The sequence below is a fragment of the Barbus barbus genome, assembly GCF_936440315.1.
Source record: "Barbus barbus genome assembly, chromosome: 5".
Classification (NCBI taxonomy): domain Eukaryota; kingdom Metazoa; phylum Chordata; class Actinopteri; order Cypriniformes; family Cyprinidae; genus Barbus; species Barbus barbus.
In genome coordinates, this window is record NC_136733.1 from 32114631 (window position 1) to 32121486 (window position 6856).

Genomic DNA, 6856 nt, shown 5'->3' on the forward strand with positions numbered 1-6856 from the left:
CCATATAAAGGTCGAATGTGGGGCCAGATCTGTGAATTATATGCAAATGTAAAAAGGCTAAAAGGGGTCTCTTAAGACATAAAGTTCCAACGACCATCAAGGATCATAAGCAGATGTTACAGAATCCCCCCTTTTGGCTGAAGATGTTCACCTGGAGACATTTTCAGACAACAGTGGATCATGATGGTCGAACGGCAGGTGGACCATGAAGGTCAGATGGCAGGTGGATCAGACAGGACGGATGACAGGTGGTTTCTAATTTTCCTCAGCCTTTGGATCCCCAGCTTGGGTGTTAACCTTGGTCAGGTTCAGCATTGTCGCTGCCTGGGTCCCTCTTCTCCGGTGGTTCCGTTTGAAGGTCCGAGGAAGTGCAGTCATGCACCTGTTCATGGACCTTTGCACCACATTGACTCTCAGGACTGGATGTGGGTCTGAGGAGGTGTAACCGGTTTCTGTCAGTCGCGTGAACTTCCACTTCTGGATATCTTGGCCTTCTGTCGCGTTCGGTCAAACTGGGTGATGTTTTAGCCAGTTTGTCAAGGTCTTTAAGAGTCGTCTCATGTGCAGTTTCAGGGTCTGCATGGAGGGCTTTCTTCTTTTGTTAGAAGGGAAGAGTTCTGTGGTGAAGGCTGGAGATGCTTTGGTTTGCGGCCATGCACTTCTTCCATCGTGTGGAAATTCTTGGATGGGGGACTACGTTTTTCTTGGCTCTAATTCATTTTCAGGTGGTCTTCCAGAGCCTTAAAGTCAGTTTTGTCTTTTTCTAGTAGCTGTTGTGCAGACCGTAGATGTCTTCTCATGTCTTTGGGAAGTTGTGGCCTAATGGTTAGAGCGTCGGACTTGTAATCCAAAGGTTGCGGGTTCGAGTCTCCGGCCGGCAGGAATTGTAGGTGGGGGGAGTGAATGTCCAGCGCTCTCTCCACCCTCAATACCACGACTGAGGTGCCCTTGAGCAAGGCACCGAACCCCCAACTGCTCCCCGGGCGCTGCAGCATAAAATGGCTGCCCACTGCTCCGGGTGTATGTTCACGGTGTGTGTGTGTTCACTGCTGTGTGTGTGCACGTTGGATGGGTTAAATACAGAGCACGAATTCCGAGTATGGGTCACCATACTTGGCTGAATGTCACTTCACTTCACTGAATGTCACTTCACTTTTTGGGAAGGAAATTTTTCCTTTGTTTCCTGCTTCACTCCGTCTGGTACCTTGAATTTATCCTGGGTTTTCACGTCGAGCTTGTCTGTGCAGCGTGAGATGTGCAATAGCTCTCTCGGGAACTCAGTGGTCTGATGCCTGATATCATCCTGGACTTTCACTGCCAGCTTGTCTATGTAGCTTTTGGGCAGCTCCTTCTGACGATGGGGGCTGTGCTCGTTGCTTAGTGTCAGCTGGGCTGTGAAAGCGTAGCTTAGGGACCTGATGGCCTCGTTTAGCTCCCTGTGGTGGTGATTCTGGCTTGGGTCGTGTGTCAGGAGTCTCTTCCGAATCGTGACTATTACTCAGAATATTAAAAGTTCAATGGTCTTGTGAGTGAGACTATATGTAATGCCTCTTAGCCAGGTGTTTACATCTCCTCCTTGGGCAATGGGGTTTGCAGTCTGTGACATGCTGACAGACTGGAAAGTGAGGACTGACACAGATCTGTATGGTGTTATAGGCCCATATGTGGTGAAACAGCTAAGTGTCATTTCAGTGATTGCAAACCCAAAGTGGAGTGTGTTGTAGTGGGGCCTTGTGTTGTTTTAGTGTCTCATAAGTGTCTCTGGTACTGTGGTGTCCAGCACATGGTGCGTTGTGGGCATACCCTTGTACCCTGACCCCCCTTTGTCACTGCGGCACCACAAGCTTTGGTGTAGTGTGGTCATCGGGGACATATTAAAGGATGTTGCTCAGCACACGCGGCATGTGTTTGATGTCATGCAGAAATTTGAGGGCTGGAGCAGCAGTTAGTTGAACCAATGTGATAGGGTGGTTGGAGGGGTCAGGGAGGTGGCAAAGAATAAATGTCATTGATCAGTCAGAGATTTGCATTTAGGCAATGCCATCCATGGATAGTTATTAGGTTAATGCCAGGGCTGCGAGGTGGGTACCATGGAAGTAAAAGTTGGTCTCTTGTTGGTTACGGCTGCCATGTCATGGGTGGGTGGGTCTTGGTTGAGACCATAGCTCAACATGCAATGCACTTGTGATGTTGTTGCACGCCTGGGACATGTGTTGGTGCTTGACTGGCTTCTTCTTCATTGTGGAAAACTCATCTTTTTCCTAGCCAAGGAGGTGGCGTGTGAAGCTGAGCTTGGCATAATTTGAGTATGTGTAACTGAGGAGTTCTCTGATGCAGTTTTGTGAACCGATGCGATTTAAAGGGTGATCAGGATGGCTGTCACTTGTACTGTGATGACTGGGAGTCCAGCTTGAAGTGTTGCTGTGGGAGAGGTTTGCTGTTAACCCACAAAACACCGGCACACCGTACCTCAACATTGCATCCTTAAAAGGCCATTGACCATGTGGCTTTGGGTGCATTGGTCCCCTGTATTGATGCTTTGGCTGTTGAGGGCCCTTACAGGTTTGCGGCACATCTCTGTGATCGCTTTCCATGTTCCATTGTAACTGGAAAAATCGCTGGATGGTTCGTGAAGTGCAGAGCAGGGCTCTTTTGTCATCTGAGTAGTTAGTGCTCCGGTGGGAGCAGTGTTCTGCTGAAGTGGGCAACCCCCCTTTAGTTCTGGCCATGTTGTTGGTGTAGACCAGGACTAAGGCAGTAGTTGGTGAATCTAGCTGTCAGATGAAACGATGAGAGTAAATCAGGCATGGTGTAGAGTGCAGATGCCATTTGAGTTTGATGATGTAATATGGTCTTGAGTGAGTCCACATAGTTGACATTAGCTCTGCATCTTTGCCTCTTGTGAAGAGCAGCTTTGGCACTGGCAGTTGTCGGCAGGTGCATGATGTCTCTTAGAAAAAGGGGGTGTGGCTCAGAGTGGGGCCAGGTTCCCAGGTTGTGTGGTTGAGGGTTTGGCCACGCTGTCTGTGTGTCACACTGTCGCTGTCCGTTCCCCTTTTGTGTATGCTGGTACTGCAGTCTCATATTTTTACCAGAGTAAACCTCTGGTGTGGTCTGGCCGGAAGTTCTTGCACTTTACAGGGCTTCCCCAGGGGTTGCAAGGTCTGCAAGAACCAAGGAGTAGCAGGTTGAGCATTGGTTATTTTACTTCAAGTTAAAACGCAGGTGTCTTTGGCAGTCACTATGGTTGACAAAAGGACCTCATAGGAAACTTGTCACTATGGTTGACAACAGGACCTCATAGGAAACTTGTGCACTTGCTTGCAAAGGCCGATCTGGTGTGTGCTCGGTGAGTGCCTTGAAGCGCGTGAGGCTTCAGGCCCTTTCCTCATGGCCGGCTGTGAGATTTTCCCGTGACCTCGGTGACATGACAGTCTGTCTGGGTGACCTGTCTGGCTGGAGTGGCAGGGGTTCTCGCACTTCAGCCCGGGGTTTCGGCTGTCTCAATTTCAGCAAAGGGTCAATATGACCCAGCAGCTCTTTATCACTGAGAAGGTAGTATGCATGTATGGCTGCATGTTCAGTGCACACCTTTGGGCCTTAAGAGTTCAGTTCTGTTTTCTGAGCATCAGCTTTGGGTCTGCCAAAGAGTTGAAAGTGACATAAAAGTTGGATTTACTCCAGTGTCTCCAGAGCTCTAAGTCTCGCCTTGTTTTCCAACATGCTGTTTCCTGGTTTCCCTTCTTTTCAATTAGGTCTTGTTGGGGTCTATGGGGCCATACGGTGTGTGCGTCTGCAGTGATCAGCTCCTCCCTCACCTCTTGTGGTTGCTGGCTGGTGAAGTGTGAACAGTGGGGTCTCGCCCCCCCTTCGAAGGTTTGGACTCTTGGCTGGGGGGCCTGGGCCGGCTTGTCAGGGGAAATTCTGTGTTGTGTTTTCCCTTTCTGTTCACCTTGTGGTCTGCAAGCCTATTTCAGTTCATTTGTTGACATTGAGTTCACCTTGACTTTGTTGGTTGGTGTTTGAAGTTGCCGCGTTGCTGAGCAGAGACTTGGATTTCAACTCAGGTGGCATTCACAGGCGTTGTTTTAGCTCGCATGGGTCAGTACTTAAGAGAGCTTCAGCCTGCTGGAGCCTCTCTGGCTTTTATTCCAGCTGCTCTTTGTGCTCAGTGTCTGTGTGGGTTTTGTAGAGGCATACTGAAACTTTCTACTTCCTCTTCCTTGACCTCTACATCCACTGTCACTTGCTCGTCCAGCTGGTCTGGCAGTTCTGCACACGCTCCCGGTCCTCCGGGCCTCCTTGTGGTTGAAGTATCTTTCGCTCAGCATTAAATGGATGATGCGGATGTAGGCAAGAGCACCGATGATCCGATGAATAGTAACGACGAGTGAGATCATCACTGCACTGAGTCGAAGGAAAGAGGTGAAAACACACAAAACGACAGGTCCAAGAATGCAAAGAATGGCTGCACAATACCAGTGAACTGTATAACTGGATCGTACTCACCCATCCATGGTTCCTGCGCATGAGATCAGTGCCGGAGGCAAAGTCCGAAGAGTCGAGTCCGGACCATCAGTAAGGTAGTTTCTATGAAACATAGAACCTAACCAACACATCATAAGTCCAGCGTTGAGAACGCCTCGTCTGGATCACCTCCCTCAGGTCTTGCCTACCTCTCTTTGACCCGTGCCTCCCTCAGGTCTTGCCTACCTCTCTTTGACCCGGGGCACGAGTCGCGACACTAGCCTTCTGTGCCCATCTCTGATCCCCAGACGGAGATGGGCCAGGACCCCTGCGTTGTTCGGGCTCAGTCCTGGACCTTCTTGGAATGAAGGTTTTGAAGGCCGCTGAGCGCGCCTTTGCCTCCCTAAACTTCTTGACCACCGTCTCGATGGAGGTATCGAAAAGCTCGGAAGGCGAGACTGGAGCATCGAGAAGAAAGCCCCTCTCTTTCTTCCCAATATCTGCCAGATTTACCCACAGATGTCTCTCCGTTACCACCATGGCCGCCATAGACCTGCCCATAGCAGTGGCAGCCTGCTTAGTGGCACGGAGAGCCAAATCGTAATGCGGCGTAGGTCAGCTACCTCATCAGGCGACAAGCCCTGACCCTTATCCAGGTCTTTCAGCAGATCAGCCTGGTATGCCTGAAGCACCGCCATCATGTGCAACGAAGCGACAGCCTGACCTGCTGCTGCATATGCCCTGCCATTTAAGCGAGATGTTTCTTGAAGGGGCTTAGATGGCAAGGAGATAGCCTTGAGACAGGATGTCTTGCCCATAGACAGATGGCTAGCGTCTCTTCTACAGGGGCCATCCACTCATAACTGCTTTCACGCATCCCCTCAATGTTAACATAACTAGTATGCCGGAACCTATGAATGCGAGATGAAAACGGCTTTTTCCATTCCCTCTCAACCTCCGCATGGAGATCAGGAAGAAAAGGAAGGCTCACTCGAGCTGGGGGGCTATGGCCAGAAAGATAACGCTCATCGAGACAACCCCGCGGCGCCACCACCTTGGCCCGCTTCCACGGCAAGTCAAGCATCGCTGTGGCGCGTTCCGTAACCTCCAACAACTCATCATACGCAGGGCAGGAGGATTGAGAGGGCTAGGTCTCAACTTTTTCGCCCTCAGACATCTCCTGCTCTTCCGAGAGATCGCATCATCATCATCCAGCGACTCACTCTCGTTCGCGGCCGATGAGCGCGAGAAGGAAAGCCCCCTCTCTAACTCATCAGCCAGCTCCGCCTGCGAGCCCCACGATCTCATTCTCCCCCGTGCCTCGGCATCAGGGGATCTTGAAACGCGGGAAGCAGGCAGCTGCCCCTCCTTCCTCGAAAAGAGAGACAGACGAGAGCGGAGCTTTCTCATGGAAAAAAGCTCACAGTGCACGCAGATTGCCCCCTCGCTCCTTACCCAAACAAAAGACGCAAAGATTGTGTGTGTCATCAGGTGTCAAATAACGAGGACACGGATGAACACATCGCTTAAACGACTTGCTAGTGCTCGCCATGGTAACAGTAGAAAAACGTTCTTACCAATAGAATGCACGCTTCAACAGTCTCTGAAGACGAAGATCAGAATGACATATTTTCCCGGCGCCCCTTTATACTGTGGTCGCGCCGGTAGTGACGTCATAGGCTGTCGCCAGCCAACATGTGGTGTTTTTGTATGTATGCTTCAGACACAGGTCACGCTGACGGTGTTCCCTATAGCGACCCCTAGAGGACGCAGTTCGACGTTTCCTCGAAAAGGGAAACTATAAACTACATTTTATGACAATGTATCCTTAAATCTATATTTCTGAATATACTTTTGACGACTCTGCAATAAACCACTGTAGCTCTCATATGTAAACATACACACTCTCTGTTTGACCAGTTTTTGGTCTCTTGTGGTTTTGTGAAAGTGGACTGTGAAGACGACGTTCCCTTCCTTTCTTCCCTGCGTTTTCTCTCCGGCTAAACCACCCAGGAAATAATGTCACAGTGAAAGGGTGAAGTGCAGGTCTATTCATGAATTACGTAAGGATTCCTAATCCCTCTGACAGATCGGGAAGAATCATCTCTCAGTCATGGTGAGGGAGAGTATACAGTGTCACGGTATAAACTGGGCATACGGTTCAGTCTCATCAATAGCATATGATATTACGTCACCTTATAGGGAAAAGTCTCCAGGCTCCATCTGGGGGAAATACTTAGTTGTTAGATCTGTGTATAAAACATAAATGTACACAAGACAATATTGAATTTTCTAAAGCCTAAGCGGTATGGCCCAGCAACTCTTAATAACACAGACTAATGGCTTTGAATTCTTGTCTGATAAACTCATAAAAGCGCAGACACACTCT